The sequence below is a fragment of the Protopterus annectens genome, chromosome 2.part0 (assembly GCF_019279795.1).
Source record: "Protopterus annectens isolate FY-2018-M chromosome 2.part0, PAN1.0, whole genome shotgun sequence".
Taxonomy (NCBI): Eukaryota; Metazoa; Chordata; order Ceratodontiformes; family Protopteridae; genus Protopterus; species Protopterus annectens.
In genome coordinates, this window is record NC_056728.1 from 1,289,173,569 (window position 1) to 1,289,193,861 (window position 20,293).

Sequence of the window (20,293 nt, forward strand, 5' to 3'; positions counted from 1 at the left end):
TTTTGGGGGATGTCCCCTGGCGAATACCTGATACAGCTGTGAGGCATGCCAGATATGGGAGTCGTGGTAGCTTCCAGGGCTGCCAGCACACATCCATGATAATGCCCTGCATTGCACACGACCTGGTAATTGATGGAGGGAATCCCTTGCGGTTTATGTAGCGTCTACCCTGCTCACCGGGTGGTGACTTGATTTCTATGTGCGTACAGTCTATCGCACCCAGTACCTCCGGTATTGTGCCACACGGTGGAAGTGGCGCATATTGCTAGCCAACTCCTCCTGAGATCTGGGGAAGTATATATACTCATGGGCATGTCGTAACATGGCATCCAGAAACTGGTGTAGTACCCTGGATGCTGATGCCTGTGAGATGCCCATTATATCGGTTGTCCTTTGAAAGGTACCTGTTGCCAGTATTCGCAAGCTTACACATACCTTTGTGTCCACTGGGATGGGCTCCCCTCTGTTGTCTCTTGTTCTCAGGCTTGGCCGGCACAGCTCCACTATTTGCTGTAATGTGTCCCTGTCCACCCTGTAACACTCTACTATCTCCAGGTCTTGCAGCCCCTGGTAGGTCACCCTTGGTCTGAACACTCTCCTTCTCCTCTGAGGCCTCCGGTAGTTGTCGGCACCCTCCTCCGCAACTCCGTTTGTCTCTAACACATGCCGATGCATCACAGCCATGGCAGCACCCAACATATACATTTTAAAAGTTCCCCGTGTGTTTACACCGTAAGGCGCAGCATTTGGGAATTCACGCTGTGTGTTGTGTGCATTCCCATTTTATAGTGTTGTGCTGTACACCCGGTGATGTCATTGGGTGTGTCTCTGCTGCCGTATCTGTGGGTTATCTTCCGTGTTTTACCGTTGGCACTGCAACGCTGTTGCCTTTGGTGTTACATTACACTTGCCTGCATTGGTTTAGCTTTACACCTTACTTTACTGTTTCTGCACGTTGCACCTACTATTTACGGGAGTGCATCCTGCAGGCACATGACATGTCATGCATTTTGTCTGCCGCCGCCGTTATGCTAACTCTCTCCTTGGCTGTGCTGTATCGGTTCTTCGCTCTTTGCATTTCTGCAACATCCACTACTTTCTTTGCATTCATATTCCTCCCCTTTCCTGTTTTGCAGGTTTCTGCATGCAGAGTTGTCAGCTGCCGCCGATTGCCCTTCGTCAGTTGATTGGTGTTAATTGCTCATTACGACTCCAATTACACTGCTTCCGCATTTCCTCATATTCTCCGCATCACCTTCCTGTATCCATGGTTGTTGACGGGGCGGCCGTCACATGACTGGTTTGGGGAACGTAGTCATCCTCATGCACATGCATCTGTGCGCGCATTGTATACTCTCAGCGCATCTATTTCCTCACACACCGGTCCTGATGCTGTGATGTGCATTGTACAGCCCAGGTTTGCTGGGCTCCAATGTGCTTCCTCCTACAGCGGCACACCCCTCTGCGATTGACAGGTATTCCCTCTAGGCCACTCCTCGGTGTTTTACTGCTGCTCCGTTTGATGCAGCCTTACGCCGGAGGGGGTTTTGCGATTCAGTATTATCTGCCTCATTTGCATGGCATTGACTACTAATACATGGTTACGGTGCCAGACACCGACGCCACTCCTTGGCAACCCTTGGGCTGTGGTTGTGGCTTTCCATTCATACTATGGTGTATTGTGGCTGTGATGCTGATGTGTCTTATACTGCTCTTTTATGGCATTGTCATATTACTTCATTGTTCCTCACCTTCTGCGGACATGTCCTGGGGTTCTGCTGTGGTTTTTGCGTACATAACATTTATGTCGTTATTTACATTTTCTGCATGTTTTCCTTTGACATTCTCGGTTTCTTTCCACATTGCCATGTTGCACCACTATGACACATGACGTTGGCAGCCTTCCGTTACTCCTATGTCATGTTTGGATATATGTAAACTGTTTTTTTTTGGTTTACATTGCCGTGCAGTTATGCTACGCCTGCGCCACTTCGTGAATCGCTACTTGCCTTCATTTGCATGGTGCAACACCGCACATGGGGTATTTAACATACCTACACCGGTGGCGGCGCAACTCCGGCATACGCCGTTGATGCACGTGGGTTTGGATCGTACCTGAATCGCTCGGCGGCCATGTCTGGCATTGTGGCGCCTACGCCATGCGTGCGCCTGGCACAAGGTTCATGAATCCCGGGGAATGTCTATAGTTCAGAGAACTGTCATACTAAGCAAACATATGTTTTGTATTTCCTCTAGTGGTGATGTAGATGACCACAGTACTGACCACATAATGCTCAGCTGCCTGGTCAATGACTAGCTTTATCTTCGGTCAGAGTAATAGCCTCCTCTTTATGGTGAAACCTGCTTCACAGATGATACTAGATATTAATGCAGGAGTTGTATAATATTGCATAAACAGTTCATGTAGAGCCAACCTTAGTCATACTGTTTTGCAGAAGCACTATATGCATAACCCCTACATGACCTCCCTATGTAATGGAGGCATAATGCAAACATCTAGATTGCTCCCATAAGCAGTTTGTGCTTGCTGGTGTGTTTCGCTATTCTTTTGCCAGAGTGTGACTGTTGAAGTCCACATGGAAGGGGGAAGGGTAATGAATGAATGTGGCCCACTTGCCATTTCTTTGGGTTGGGGAGGGCCACACATCTTTGGGGACACACTGGTGAGACAAATTCCCTGTTGCAGTATGGATAAACTATCACTAGTGCTTCAAGGGGAGGATCTGGGCTGCTAGACAGGAAATATCTCTCATGAAAGTGAGATGACACTGTTTCCTGTAGCTTATTGTGTGTCCACACTTTGGTGCTTTGCCAGGTGCTAGGACAGCAAGCAAAAACTTCCAACTACCCCTGATGGCTGTCAAAATGATGGCTTTTCCCAGGCAAGCCAGGTCTCAGTGACAGGGAACAAATAAGCTGATGGGATATGAAGGGGCAGATGATCATCAGACAGTTGGAGCAAATAGAATAAAAAGATAAAGATAGATATTTTTTTTTATTCCTCAAGAACATAGCTAGATAGACAGAAAAAAAATCAATAGCTACTTCCAGACATTTATCACAATTGAAGAACAAACTAAAAAAACAAGAATTTTGATTGTCATGAATGAGAAAAATTAACACATTCAATAGACAAAATCATTTTATGAACTTTGATTATTCCCTTTGACTTTATACTTCATTTTTTATTGAAGCCTTAGCTATGTTTGCTGTGACACTTCTGAGATAATGCAAATTGCATATTGGAAACTAATACACTAATTTTTTGCTTATCAGATCTGATGTGACATCCCATTCCATTTTGCATTGTTTTTATTATTCGTATGTTTTATTTGTTTACTTTTCCCTTCGGAAGTGTGTGTAATAAATCTATGGGACTGTCTTCTACCAAGTTAAATTAAGAAACAACCCAAATTAATTAACTAGTTTCATTTCACTTCTCAGAAACATTTCAAGACAGTGTGGCATAAAAAATCTAGTAGTTAGCACTCAAACACGCACACACGCACGCACACATACACACACTATTTATTGCAATAATTAAGTGTTAATAAACACACTGACAGAAATTCTTCAAGCATATGCTCCGCAGTTACTGACATAACCATATAGAATCTTCTGAAGTATTCAATATAACATAAATAAAGACAACATAAATAAAGACAACACAAAAAGTTGCTACTGTTTAGAGCATTAAAATCTGTTATTTAGTCCACACCCCCACCAGGGGCAGTAATATCCTAGACCTGGTCATCACCAACATGGGCGACTGGTGTTCTACACCAGAGGTCAATACCTCATTGGTCAGATCCAACCACAAGCTAATCACCCTAGACATCCACATCCCGCTCCCACCCCTCATTAGGAAAACAACTGTAAAAATTTTCTCCAAAGCCAACTTCACCCTTCTTAAGATAGAAGTAGCAAACTTCACGACACCCATGCAGATGGACAATAGAGGTACGACAGCTGAATCCTACACAAATGCACTTTATAAGCACTTACACAAGTGCATGGATCATGCTATCCCTAACAGAACCAAGATGCTATCCTCCAAAAAAAGGAAGCCAATCTGGTGGTCTTCTGCCATAAACAAACTCTACAACAGAAGAAAGAAACTGTTGCAAAAAAGAGTAAAATCCCATGATTGCAGGAACTCCCTTGTCAGCCTCAGTAAGAAGCTGAGGCCCCTCATAAAATCCTCCAAACATATTTTTGAAAACAAAATCGCCACTGTTTCTAAAGAAAACCACAAAGCATTCTATAGCTATGTCAAGAATCTCAATGGCAACACTCAGATCTGCTCTGAGCAACAGCACAATGACACTAAATATACAGAACCAACTGATATTGCCAACATCCTGGAAGATAGGTTCAGTGCTAATTTTACCCCCCTCTCACCCCCTAAAGGGCCCATCTCTATACCAGAAGAATGCAAAGTTCCTGTAATCACAGCTGCACAAGTAAAAAGCTCACTCTCCAAAGCCAAGAACACAGCATCCATGGGACCTGACAACATCCCAGGCTGCCTTCCACACGAACTACAGAATGAACTGGCACCCCACCTAAGTACCATGTTCAATCATAGCCTCACCTCAGGATTTGTGCCCATTGAATGGTGCACTGCGACAGTTATCCCACTCCACAAATGGGGAGCCATGACAGAGCCAGGGAACTACAGCCCCATTAGCCTGACTAGCCTCATCATCATGGAACTCATAAACAAAGACATTGGAGATCTCTGAACTCTGGACCCCACACAGTTCGGGTTTGTAAAAGGCAGATCATGTCTCTTAAACCTGATAGACTTCTTTGAAGCAGTCATCAAAGCCATAGATGAGGGTAAGGTGGTTCACACAGCATATCTATATCTCGCCAAGGTGTTCGACATCATCCCCCACTCTGGAATTATAGATAAACTCACTAAACTAGGTATAAATCCATATGTAACAAGATGGGTTGCCAACTGGCTTACTGACAGAACCCACACTGTGAAAGTAGCAGACTCCAAATCAGACTTCAGACCAGTGACAAGTGGAGTACCACAGGGTTCTGTCCTGGGTCCTCTCCTGTTTGGTATCTACTTCTGTGAACTACAGGCTAACACAGAAGGTCTTTGGCTAACTAAGCTCACAGATGACTGCAAACTAGGAGCCATAATCAAAACTCCTAACGATGTGGCCATCCTACAAAAGGGCCTCACTGAGACAGATGCCTGGTGTCAAAGCCATGGCCTCAAGCTCAATGCCAAAAAGTGCATTGTCATCCCCTTTGGTAAAAACACTGTACCCATGAACTACCACATAGGCGGTAGTCTACTTAACACCAAAACTGTGATAAGAGACCTTGGGACACAGGTGGACAGTAGTGTCTCCTTTAATAATCACATCGCCACAGTGGTCAGGAAATCCTTCTATGTGGCACACTTCATCACAAAAGGTTTGTTACCCAGAAAAAAAGAGGTAATTGTTTCCCTCCACTCATCACTCATTAGACCCATTATAGTGTACAATGCCCCTTTTAGTATGTACCTCACAAGACATCTACAACAACTGGAAAGGCCACAGAAGTACCTCACAAAGAGGACTACTGGCCTCAAACAGATGCCCTTCGCAGACCGTCTCAAAAAACTCCAGCTTTACTCCGTCGCATATCGCCTACTCAGAGGTGATATCTGCCTAACATACAAAGCTATGTCAAACCCAGAGCTGTTGGACATGCTCCACTTAAAGAAATCCCAATTCCTCTGAGCTACACACTCTAGGGACCTAAACCTTGTCACCACAATAAACAGAACATGCTGGAGGGATAGATTCCTGTCCCAGAGACTTCCCATACTCTGGAAGAGAATACCTATCTATGTCAAGCAGAGCTCCTCATTAGAACTCTTCAAGAAAAATCTTGATGATTAGATGGGTAATAGGAAATTCACCCCGGGAATCACTTCTGTGGCTCTGCTTGACAGGGGCACAGGAAAATAATAATCTTGGGTGGCAAAAGCCAGGGTACCTTTTTGGCTAGGCTTGCATAGGCCCTAGGGCCAATAGTCTAGTACCTAACTATGAACCTATGAACCTATATCCATTACAGTGTTATCTGATTATCTGTAGTATTCCCTTTTTGTTCAATATAGTGCTGTTAGATTTTAATTATGTGCTAACTCTTTTTAATCTAATAATGACAAATCTGTAAAGCTTTCCATAAAGCATTAAGAGAGCAAGTGCATTATTTTAATTTTATTGCAGATATCAGTGAAATAACAATATGTCCAAGACTTTAAGCAACTACTTGTTTGACATTATATCATTACAAGTATAAAAGGACTGACAATAACATCTGATGGGGATTTAAAATGTTCATAAATGGACAACTGATTAGTTTTGTTAAATGCCTTAAAATATCTGTTTTGCAAAAATCATTGAATAAGTTTTTACTGTCGGCATTTTTAATTCCTTATAATTGTTAGCTTGGGAAATCATCAGCTGCAGGCTCTCTACATTAGTTATTTTTATAGCAACTAGGTTTAATCTCTTCAGCAAGTTTGCCCACATATAATCCCTTTCTGGATGAAAAGAAGAGTATTTGGTGTGAATTAAATAAATATATTCACAAATCGAACATTATCACATTGGCTATCAAAAACCCACTAATGATAAATTACTCTTTTCAACGATGAACTAGAAACACTCTGTGGTTAAGCAACCTGCTCTCAGCCGCACACAAGTAAACAGAGACGTAAGGAGTCATACTCAAGACTAGAAGATAAATCGTGAGTGAAACACATAATTTTTACCACTGTGACTATAGATGGTTTGAAAGGAACTCATTATTATCATTATTTAGTCATAATTGCTCAGCGAACACACCAGTGATACCAATGTTTCGAGTTCTGGCAAACAGATCTTTAAAACAATGCAATGCATTTTACTTGAAAAGTATTTATGTTTTTGTAAAGTACTGCCTCTAGTTGATTTATTTAATAATATATACATTGTATTATTGCTTCAACGAAAAAGTGTCATATGTATGAGAGAATTCAACAAAATCTGTTTAATTTGCATTCACGTTTAAATGAAAGTTCTCTTTTTTGTGGATTATTAGTACAAAACAAATATTTTGCAATGTGTCTTAAGTTGCATCTAAGACAGCTAACATAAAATCTAAAAAAACTGCCTCTCCCTGGGATTCAGAAACATAATTAGTATGATTGTGGAGGGCATACTACAGGTAAGGTGATTTCCCCTAAGATTAATTAAACAGAACTCTGATCACCCTACCCAGTGGACCCCATGACGTAGTGATAGCAGGGACAGACAGTGATGTGACTCTCTTGCCTATAAGAGGACCCTTTCTAGGCAGCTGATGTGGACTTACAGCCACAAGTCCATCAAATCTCCACCCACTTCTTCCAGCACCCTGCATATAACATATTCCTCATGCCCAGAAGTGCCGCTGCAAGGAACAATGGTGTTCCTGTCCAGTGAAACATTACCAGGGACAGTATAGGTGGCCTCCAGGCAGTTCCCCTTGCACCCAACAGAGAGGCAGGCTGAGTCATAGGTGAGATGCATCCAGGCGATGGCCAAGTTTGCAAGGAGACTAGAGCCCGAGGCCACACCACTGGCATAGCTGTGGAACCTGCCTGACAAAATGAAAACATACATAGGGAAATAAAACAACACAGAGAAAATAATTTTTAAAAAAGGATAGTGACAAAGGGAGAGAAAGGGTAGAGAAAATTAAACATATGTATAAGGGACACATACATTGTATATTAAACTGTACATCAAATGGCTACTTACTACTAAAGCAGCTACATATTGGTGTAGTGCCACCGACCATCTGTCTATAGCATAGCACTTGTATGCTAGAATGTGCTATGAGCAACTGAGAGGACAAAGGTGGCATTCATGATGTGTGCGCAGAGATGTGCTCTGAAATTTGTGAGCAAGAATATTACGTTGCCTTTAAGCAGCATTTTTACCAGGGTTGTTCCTGTCTGTCATTCTACAGATACTCTCAGTAAGATGTCTAAATCTAGCATGTATACAACAATAGCAACACATAAGTAACACACCCTGATAAGCCACATAACTCTATGCTCATATTCACAATACTTGAGAGTGTGATATACCTGAGCCATGAACACATTAAGCTAGTCAGTACTAACTTTAAACAGTTCTCTCTTTCATGCTGCTGACATACAAGAAAATACATCTAAGACACTCTTAAAGCAAATATAATTACTACCAAAAGGATAATGAGTTTGCATTCTGCATCAACGCACCTGTAGGCCCTAAATATATACAACTATGCACCTGCTTGACATACTCTACATCAGAAATGCAACTTTTTCCTCCTTCTTAAGCAAGTGTCTACAGTATAAAAAACATATAAGTACCCTTGCTAGGGTACTTTCTGCATCTGCATCTGCTGCTCTTGGATCTCTCTTTCGATGTGTGTGTCTGTGTGTGTGTGTGTGTGTGTGTGTGTGTGTGTGTGTGTGTGTGTGTGTGTGTGTGTGTGTGTGTGTGTGTGTGTGTGTGTGTGTGTGTATATATGTATGTATATGTTGTGTGTGCGTGCGTGTGTTTGTATGTCTGTATGTATATGCAGTATCGTAACTGTCTGTGCCTAAAACTCAATGCTTTTATAGACACTGTATGTGGAAGGGCAGCCAGTGGCAGAAGTGACATTGTTGGTAGTCCAGTGTGGAGTATTGCAGCAGACCATTGTCTGCCACTGCCATGTGCAGGCTTGGCGTGGCATTTGTTAATGCCCTTTTTTGTGGGGGAACCACACTACAATAGGTAAACAAAGTCTGTCTGTGTGTATGCCATATTTATGTGTTACTACCCATACAGCTATGTTACTGACACCTACCTGTAGCACACCGGGAACCCACAGAGAAACACCTAGGGTGGATATAAGATACCTACTGATTTGTTTTATCCTCCCATATGTTTTTTTTTCTTTTTATTACACATCAGGATGCTAAGAAAGGAAAGTTAAGGAAATGCAACATTTCGTATGTAAAGAATGATATCTAGCTGCAATCCCCCCCTCCTTTATGGTTGTTAGATGATTGGTCAAGAGAAACCTGATCAGCTCCTTTGTAGTTATACATGACAGGATATGGTACATTAAATGAATGCTGTCAGTGCCCAAGGCCAAAATTATGAGAAATTCTAATGCCTGTCCATCAATGATTAATGCTGGGAAACCTTGTACCAATCACCTGGTGCAAGAGCTGAAGGCAACAGTAGGTGGATCTCAGACTGAACCAGATTTATGAGAGATGTAGGAATACTGTCTGAATCATATGAATCCATGGTGAAGGTCTGCATATAGGAGATGAGTTTGACCATCCTCCAAAACTTTCAGTTGAAGATGCTCCAGGTGTGTTTGTCTTTACATGGACATGTATCAACATATTATGTAAGTGTGCTGTGTTGTGCAGATTAAATGCTGTATTACTTCTGCTGATTGGGTAATTGGGGCTTCAGACTGAAACACCCCTATTACAAGGTAAGTTAACTATTTTAAGTCCTACCACTATAGGCAGTAGTTTACATTCATTCCCTGAGATTCCAGTAATACTGGTGGTGCTTATTTATTGTAAATATTTTCTTTTGGTGTTTTCATAAGTGACATTTTATCAGGCGTCTCAACTATAGACATTCCACTGTCTGATGTCAGAGAAAACTCAGGGTCTTACAATGACGGCAGCCAAACTTTTGCATACCCAGGGGTAAGTGCATTACTGTTGAATACAGGCAATATGGAGTCCAGATCCCCAAATCAGTCACTGGACTTGGCCTCTGTGTCTGTGAAATCCACATCAAACACACAGGATGACACAGAAGGATGGTAAGTCATAGACATCTACCTAAGATGGGATGTGTCCCCTTGCAATGTGGTCCCCCCTCATTGTCACAAGCTCCAGTGAACAACGGAAAGACAGAAGTGGTCATTGAGCAGGTTATTGTACATGCTATAGGTACGGCCTCCCACCCAAGCTAGCTTTCTTGATGTCCACAATAAAGTGTATTTGCAGGTCCATCATACAGAGGCAGGTTAGGAACACTGCAGTCCTTGCTTAGATGGTAGGTGTTTTACAGGGTATGTATGATGACCTTCAGGAGTGAATGCCATGTGTGTGACGTTGTGGATATATTTTGTAATGCATAATTGAGGTCTCCCTGTGCACAAAGTCATCATAGCAGACACACTTTCCATGCACATTTCACCTGTCCTCAGTGCTAAGGGCTGTCATGGAGGGAGAAGGCTGCATTCTGGCACATGTGTGACTTCTCCTATATCATTTACCCCATTTGCGTTCACTGCGATGCTCATTTTAATATTGTTGCTTATTACCATCTTATTATACTTCATTTCCATTCTATGCAAGCTGCAGAATTTCTCAGCCTTCACTGTTTATACTCATGCTCTGCGAGGGAGAACTTGTTGCATAAAATCTCATATTGTGATGAGGAATATGTTTTCTCAATCCTTTATAGAAGCATTTGTTAGCCATATTGTTCTGCATAATTGTACCCCACAAATGATTTCTAAACAACTCTGAGCATATTGAGTTATTTATTATTCCCTTCATTGCACACATTTTAGTAATGCATTTCTACTCATAGCTAATAAAAGTATGGGATGAGATAAAACTAAGCCTGATTCAGATTGTAAATAATCTTACTGCAAACATGTAAAATAAGTTTTGGTGTAGTTTTACTGTTCTTTTGCTATATACCAGTTTTAAAAGCATATATGGAACACTTAAAAATTATCTTAAGTTATCACCACATTTTTGGTTTTAATTTACCATTAAGTACTTAAATCAAAACTTAGCGCCCACCATTTTAGCAAGAACAGGTTTTACAAACAAAAGGTTACTAGGAAATTTAGAACACTAACACCACCATGCAAGAGGATCCCTACCCAAACACAAACTGTCCTTTCTGAAATTCATTCCAGAAACAATCAATCATGGGATAAATATTTATTGACATAATGTTCAAAGAAAAAATGTGTCATTACTGAGTTGCATCTGACCCATAGTGCATTGATAAGATAGGAGTAAGTGGCTTTGAAGATAATCAGTTTTGTAACTGTTGTATTTAATTAATTAAACATTCTAGAAAAAAGGAGATATTGACAGTAGTGAGTGTCACAGAGGTATCAGACTCCTGCCACACTGCATGAAAGTGCTGGAGAAGGCGACAGATAAACAAATAAGCAAAGAATAGAAAGTAAGTTGGGAGGTGAGCAGTTTGGTTTCAGATCAGGATGCAGCACAACTGACTTGATGTTTGCTGTGAGACAAATATTGGAGAATATGCTAGAAATGAGTAAAGAGTCCAACTGGACATTTCTAGACTTGGAGAAAGCATATGACAAGGCTAACTAAAACCTGATTTGGCCAGTTCTTAAATGGTTGGGAGTCCCAATTTAGTGCAGGTTATGTAGAATGACTAAATGACATATGTATGAACAGTGGCTGGACTCAAAGGGAGGTTCCCATGGATTGGGTGTGCATTACGGTTCTGAGCGCATTCTTGTTCATAAAGGTGATTGACTACATTAGGAAACAGGTTTTAGGAGAAAAATCAACAAAGCTACTGTGTACAGACTGTGGCATTACAAGCAGATACTGAACAGGAACTTCAGCAAATGATAAGGGAGTGGAATGAACAACTGACAGCTCATAGGATGAAACTGACAAGACAGTTGTCATGGCAGCAAATGGAGAAAATCAGAAGATGATGAAACAGTGAAACAGGTTAACAGATTCAAGTTTCTGGGAGAAGTGGTGGGGAAAAAAGGTAATTTGATTGAGGAAGGGAAAGTTAGAGTCACAGGGGCTGCAACCAACTGGCCCAGAGTATCAGAAATACTGTGTCACCGAATAATGCCCAATTAGTTAAAAGGTAAGATCTACAAAACCATAGTGTAACCTATAGTTCTGTATCGTACAGAAACCTAGACAGTGAACGCAGAGCAGTAGATTAAGTTAGATGTGACAGGGCTGAAATGTCTAACATAGGTGGTAAGGTACACACTGTGGGATAGATAAAGAATGGAAAACATTGGAGCAGAAGTTAAAGTTAGTCCAATTGCAGAAATGGTCAAAGAGAATTACTACAGTGGTTTGGGCACATGTACAGGAAAACAGAAAACAATCGGGTGAAGAAGATTTGTGTTGCGATGTCTGGACTGTGTGAGGGAAGATTGGTAACAGTCAGGCATAATGGTCCAAGAAGGTCAAAGAATGGCAGTGACTTGAGAGAGAGATGACATCAGTTGAAGCAAAACCCCAGCCCTATGCAGAAAATGGGAGAAAAAGGGTTTTGATGATGTTTTGAAACCACATTTTCCAAAGCATTTACTTCTCAGCAGTATCATTCAAGTGAGCTGGTAAGTACCAGAAAATCAGATGAAAATGACAGTGTACAATATTATACACATTGCCCGTGAGTGAATTATTTCTGTCATATGGCAGAGATTATAAAATGTATTTGTTTATCCAAATGGAAACTGGTGTTTTTTTTTTTTTTTTTTTTATGTGATGCTCAAATTATCTTGCACTGCATGTCTAGATGTCCTATTTTGCAATGAATGAAGAAGTACAGATTTAGGTTTAGGGAAAGAGAATGAGCCTGTTTTATGGGATGTCAGTATTAATATTTTATTTAGAGAGTGTGCAGACATATTTATAACAAGGATTGTAAATATATCAGGTTTGGGAAAACTCTGGTAGCTCAGATGACATGATGAGGGTAGATTAATATTTTTTGATGATGGCAAAACTTTATTCAAAGAAAAGGAGTCTGGGAACACATTAAGTTGGGATGGCCCCTTGCTCATTGAGTATTTTCTTAGGTATCCTTATTCTAGAAAATAAAAGTCTATTTGCTTTGTTACATATTTGGCATTAGTTTTACATAGGGGGTGTATCCTTGTGATATTTAATGGCATAGCCCAAAATAGCAGAAATGTGTTGAAACCCATTGCTGGAATTTACCAAAAGCCCAACAATGTCCACAGCAATACATTCAAATAGAACATATATAATGGACATTGGAATCAAAAGATTATTGACGCCTGTAGAGAAGCTATCTTCTGGCATTAAGGGCATGCTATACATAAGTTTTCAACTTTTTTGATTATTCCTGACCAGTAAAACCCTGTAAGCATTCTTGTATTAGTCTTGTCCACTCCTAGATGTTCTTATAGTACATGAGTATGTTCTACCATCTTCATACATTTTCTGGACGTTTTGTTTACTAATAATTGACCTACTGCTTTCTTATGATCCATACTTACTCTGTACAACAAGACATTCCGTAACTCCAACTATGTGGAGGAATGGGGATAGTTTGCTCAGCTTCTTCACGTGCATGTCTAGCTGTATTTTCCCTTTCTCTGTTCAATGTGTCCTCTTCTCATTGTGTTTTTTTTTAATGTTTGTCTGACTTACTCAGAAGTAAACCAACTGTAGAACTTCCTCGGCTCAGTCTTTTGTGAGAAGGTGGATGGCATTACCTTTTGTCCTACTAATACAGCCAGTGAGATTCAGTACCTAACTTTGTTATTAAGAAGAGCAACTCAAACCAGTCCTTTATAGTGTCAGTTGCAATTTCTACCATATGTCTTTCTTTCTTGTTATTTTCCTTTTATAAATCTGATGCCTAGAACTCTGTTTATGGTCCCTCAATTCTAACTTAATAGTCATATAATTAGGGCTTTGTCTGAGACTATCACAATGCCATCTTCTTTTTCTTTACTTTTTTATTATTAAGGCAAACAATAACAAATCTAACCTTAAAATAATACATTTACATCAATAACTCTGAATTAGCAAGGATATTTCAAACAACAGCAAACACCAAGTACAATAACATGTATTTTCCCTTGGAACTAGACAAACTTTCAACTTAAGCACTAAAACCATTCACTTCTCATACCGGCACTTGCTCAAAACTCATAGCAAGCACCAATAAACCTTAGCACTAGATCCCCCTATACTGTAGAGAAGAACAAGGCTCTCTATTCGACCTTACCAGCCAATCAGTAAAACAGTACACTGTACCTATCCAGGCATGTCCAAAAGGCAGTTTCAGGTGTACTCTCCGGTCCAACTGGTGAATCTGGGCAATTTGAGGCAATGTTACAATTGCCTCATGTACAAAGACAACCCTCTCCTCCTTCCACCAAACACTAATACATGTGAGAAATGCAATTATACAGCCAAACTGAAGGCTAAGCTCTCTCAACCCAAGACTGGACCAGGCAGTCAAGAGGAGAAGGGAATTACTTGCATCACACCACCAGTCTTACATAGACCTATGAAATCAGCACTGGCAAAAGCCACACATAAATACATGAAAACATACTGGGAGGCTCTAAATAAAAATCTGCAAAAGCAACAGAGACCTCCAAAGCAGACATCCAAGCAACCTCCACCCCACAACACAAACCATGAAACACATACTTCACAAAATCAGTGTGCCACACAATCACAGTCCTTAAGGCAAAATAACATACCCAACACACTAGTAATAGGTGACTCTATAGTCAGGCACACTGATGTCCCACTCACTAGGGTGAACAAGGAGAAGGTTACTGTTAGCTGCCTGTCGGGTGCCAGGATCTGCCACATAACACAAGCATTCAGGTCACTCCAGAACAAGTACAAATATGACTCGGTCATTGTCCATTTTGTTGTGAATGACTTGAGCCGTACCTCCCTGGATTACATGAAAAGAGACATGGAGGAGCTCTGTGATCACACAGCCCAGGCTGGTATGACCCTGACCCTGAGTAGCATCCTGCCCTCACCAAGAATGATACCATGGTATAGAGAAAAAATTATCAATTTCAACAATTGGCTAAGCTTCTGGTGTCATTCAAAGGGGATCCAATGTCTGTCAGCCTGGGATGACATGCTCGATAAGCCACGCTGCTTCACTAGAGATGGCTTGCATCTGTCACCCTTAGGCTCCCGAATACTGTCCAAGGCTCTTGCCACCCCCATAGTTCCTTTTTTTAGGCAAGGCACAAAAGATATACCCACCACTGTAAATAGCACAAGTAACAAAAAACTGAGGGTAATGCTACTAAATGCCAGAAGTCTAAACCTCAAAATGCACGCACTCGAGGCACTCCTCAGTATGGAGAAAACTGATATATGTGCAGTAACAGAAACCTGGTTTAAGGCTCCAGAGAGCACCCCAGCACTACCAGGCTACAACTCATACCATACATTTTGGCCACAAAACCTGGACTGAAATGCAAAAGGCGGGGGAGTATCCATATTCATCAAGGATTCCCACACCTCCAAGTTAGTGGCACAACACGATGCTTCAGAGATCATCCACGTGCAACTAACAACAGGCAAAACTGCTATTCAAATTATAGCTTGCTACAGATCACCCACCATATCCCAGGACCCTGACTCCACATTCCTGGAAACACTGGGAAACATAAAGGGCCTACCAAACATACTGATATTGGGTGATTTCAATTACCCAAACTTTAACTGGGAGAACTACTCAAGTACAAACTCCCTTGCCCAACATTTCCTAGAATTTAAAACTCAAACGCCTTGGATCAACTGGTCAACACCCCCACTAGAGGTGACAACATATTGGACCTGGTCATCACCAACATGGGCAACCGGTGTTCCACACCGGAGGTCAACCCCACGCTGGTTAGATCTGACCATAAACTAATCACTCTGGATATCCACATTCCACCACCACCCCTGGTCAAAGAAACCACCATGAAAAACTTTTCAAAAGCAAACTTCACGTTACTTAAGACCAAGGTGGGAAGTTTCAAAGCCCCCATGCTAGAGGATAATGCTGTCCAAGCTGCAAAATCCTTTACTAATGCACTCTATGGGCACCTACAAGAATGCATGGATTGTGCTATCCCAAACAAAACCAAGACTCACTCCTCCAAGAAAAGGAAACCAGTCTGGTGTACCCCTGCCATAAACAAGCTATACAATAGAAGGAGGAAACTAGTACAGAAACGAGTAAAATCCCAAGAAGGGAAGACATCCCTGATCAGTATCAGCAAGAAACTACATTCCCTCCTAAAATCATCCAAGGCTAGCTTTGAAAGAAAAATTGCCATGGACTCCAAAGATAACCACAAGGCATTCTTTAGCTATGTCAAGAATCTAAGTGGCAATTCTCAGATCTGCTCGGAGTTAGTGCAGAATGGCACATAATACACTGAACCGACCGATAAAGCCAACATCCTGGCAGACAGGTTCAGTGCAAACTTCACCCCCCCTCTCACCCTCTAAAGAGCCAATAACTATACCAGAAGAATGTAGTGCCTCTGAAATCACAGACACTCAGGTTAAAACAGCCCTCTCCAAAGCCAAAAACACAGCATCAATGGGACCGGACGGTGTTCCAGGCTGTGTCCTACACGAGCTCAAAGATGAACTAACCCCTCACCTAAACACACTGTTTAGGCTCAGATTCTCCACAGGCTACGTGCCCACAGAATGGTGTGCAGCAACGGTTATTCCACTCCACGAAGGTGGAGCCACACCAGCTTGGTCTGCAAAGCTATGGAGCGCATCATCATGGATCTCATTAACAGAGACAATGGAAACCTCCAAACACTGGACCCTACCCAGTTCGGCTTTGTTAAGGGCAGATCATGCCTCCTAAACCTGGTGGACTTCTTTGAGACAGTTACCAAGGCTATAGATGAGGGAAAGGTGGTCCACACAGCTTTCCTAGACCTCACAAAGGGGTTTGACACCATTCCCTACTCAGGTATTATAGACAAGCTCACCAGCCTGAACATAAACCCCTATGTCACGGGATGGGTTGCCAACTGGCTCACGGACAGAACCCAGATAGTAAGAGTTGCAAGAGCTAGGTCTGACTCTATAAACAGGTTACAAGTGGCATTCCCCAGGGCTCAATCCTAGAACCCCTCCTGTTCGGCATATACTTCTCAGAGGTACAGGCAAGCACAGGAGGACTATGGCTGGCCAAGTTCACAGACGACTGCAAACTATAGGCTATAATCGACTCTCCGGCTGACACAGACATCCTCCAAAAGGTTCTCACTGAGACAGATACCTGGTGTCAAAACCATGGCCTCAAGCTAAATGCCAAAAAGTGCATAGTCACTACCTTTGGAAAAAACAAAGTACCCACAAACTACCACATAGGTGGTATCCCCCTAAATATGTAAGACGTAATAAAGGATCTGGGGACCCAATTAGATAGTAACCTCTCCTTTGATAATCACATTGCCAAAGTGGTTAGAAAATCCTTCAATGTGGCCCACCTAATCACAAAAGGGTTTGCATCCAGATCGAAAGAGGTCATTGGGCCCCTCTCTGTATCACTCATCAGACCCATCATAGAGTACAATGCCCCATTATAGATGTACCTTACAAGACACTTGCAACAATTGGAAAGACCACAGAAGTACCTCACCAAGAGGATCACTGGCCTCAAGCAGATGCCCTATGCAGCTCGACTGAAGAAACTCCATCTGTACTCGGTTGCATACCGCCTACTCAGAGGTGATCTCTGTCTGACATACAAGACCATGTCCAACCCAGAACTGATGGTCATGCTCCATCTAAAGAAAACCATATCCCCTCGAGCCACATGCTCCAGGGATCTAAACCTCACCACAACAATAAATAGGACATGTTGGAGGGATAGATTCCTGTCCCAGAGACTTCCCATGCTCTGGAACAAGATTCCAGTCTACATTAGGCAGAGCTCCTTGCTAACCCTCTTCAAGAGAAACCTTGACGAGTGGATGGGAAACAAAAAGTTTACCCCAGGGATCACTTCAATGGTTCTCCTGGACAGAGGCACAGGGAACTAATCTAAGGGGACAGCGAAAGCCAACACATTCCGGCTAGGCTTATAAATGCCTTTGGGTAGATAGCCTAGTACCTACCTATGAACCTATTATAACATTTTTGTTTTTGTGGTACAGTTTATATAATTCAGGATCATTTACTATGTCCATAATTCCTGCTGTGTTCTCCTTTTTTGGCACTATTGTCTGCATCCAATGTCTGGTAACTGCCTTCTTCTTCAAAAGAATATTAAAACATTGATTTCATATGTATAATGCTATTTGATTATTTGTGCCCAACAAATTTTATTTTTTTTTGTGTGAGCAAAGTACTATAAAACCACAATTAGTTACAAATGTCCTGTAGATCTTCTCAAAATTCAACTTGTTTACCACAATGTCCCAAAATATGAGCCTACACCCCACTTATTGTATTATACATCCAATAAAAAGCAGAAAAAACTGTGAATTTTGTTTTGTCTAGCACTTATGTACAAATAAACAAGTCATCTGAAAAATCTAAACTTTCTTGACTTTGTTGCATCTCTAGGTAGAGCTAATAGCTCCACCTACTGTTCCACTGTAGTCTGCATACCCAGGTCTCCTTTCCATTGTATTTCAAATGTATGTTCTCTCTCTAATTCTTGTACTAACCAGTATTATGCAAGTTTGACTTAGTGTACCCTGATCTTTGATCTGTTTGTATCTAGCCTCTAGTAGCCAAGTTATCCACTATGACCACTTCATTTTTCTCACATTAAATAGCTTCAGTTTACTCAGAACTTTTAGTGGTTCATCACTAAGTTCAGGTACTATAATCCTCACAGCAAGTAACTGTTCCCAGTATGCCATGTTATGACACTTTTTTAAAAGACTTATATTTAGGAGACTGCAAATTTTACTTCGATTTATTGATAAGATTTCTTCTAGTCAAGGGTCCAGTTTGATATGCTGAATACCTACCCGCACTCCTGTAATAGTTTTTTTTTTAAATATCTCTGAACATATCATTGCCTTTTCCATTTTTAATGTAGGGCCCTGTACAGTCCTTCTAAGACCCCAAACTTTTTCAGAACTATTTTCTTCCAATTGGATGTATGGTCCAATTTGCACAGAAGGAAGAATATTTTCTGTTGAGTTGCTGTAACATAAACATCTAAGTCTGGGAGACCTTGCCCACCCCCCAACACACTTGTTGATAAGAGCATCAGCATATTCCAACTGATTCTATGCTTCTCATTCATCCAAACAACATTAGTTATAATTTTCTTTTCTAACCTGAGAAGAATCTTTTGGAACCAGGCAAATGAAGGATATTTAGATCCTCCACACTAAATATAAGAGGTTCATAGGAGATTACTAGGTTAACAGCTAAACAGCTCTTATAAGCCTAGCTATTATAATCTGATTTTTACCCAATATATGGCCGATAGGGACAAGAAGATAGCATGGGTTTGTGCCTATGCCTTGAGTAACTTACTGACTGCCCCTGTCCATAAGAGATATAGGTGACACCCCAGCTGTGAATTTGTGATTCCCCATCCATTGATCCAAACTATATTTGAAGAGGGCCAGGGAAGGGCTCTGCTTACCATGATTACTAAACTGACTACCTTCCATTTCCCAGTTATATGTCTCTGTTGAGAGGCTTCCAAACCCTGGGATCTTACCTGTATTGTTATCCCTTATAGCTAGGACTACTTCCTTAATTGTTATATATACTATTAGCTGTTTTCCTTATACTTAGCTTAGTTTATCTAAACCAACTAGATCAAGTTTTTTCAGAACTTGTTCTGTCACTTTATTTTATCTATCTGTCTAAATCCTCAAAAAAAACCTACAAAAGTCTTTAGAATCTCTAGGAGTATCTAAGTTACCTTCATTTGGTTTCATCTATCATCTTATAGATAGATACTAGGCTAACTGCCCTTGTGAGCCATTTGAAGCCCAGCCAATTATCCCTTGTGAGACTCAAACCCTACACCTTATGTTTGTAAGGCAAACACCTTAACCATTAGGCCACCCTCCTAACCTCTGCATATTAATGTGTATATATTTTGTTGCCTGAGGCTTAATACAGGATATTTTTGAATTAATGATGTAATCGTTAGTAAAGAAATCGTCTGGCAAGATCTGCTTTATACTTCAATATTTTGCCTAGCTTCTCTTTGAACTTCCTACATCTGCTACTCAAATCCCAACTATGGATTTTGCCTGACATTTCAGTAACTTTCCTTTTAACTCTTTCAGGTTTTCACCTATTTTCCTCTGCTTTATACAGTATGAGCCCTTCAAGTACTCATCTAACTACCCCTTTAAAATTGTCCTGAGCCTGGACATAATTAATTGTCTCTTTTATCCTGTTCACATCACTTTTGTATTCTGCCTTGTAGTCCCTCCTTAAGTT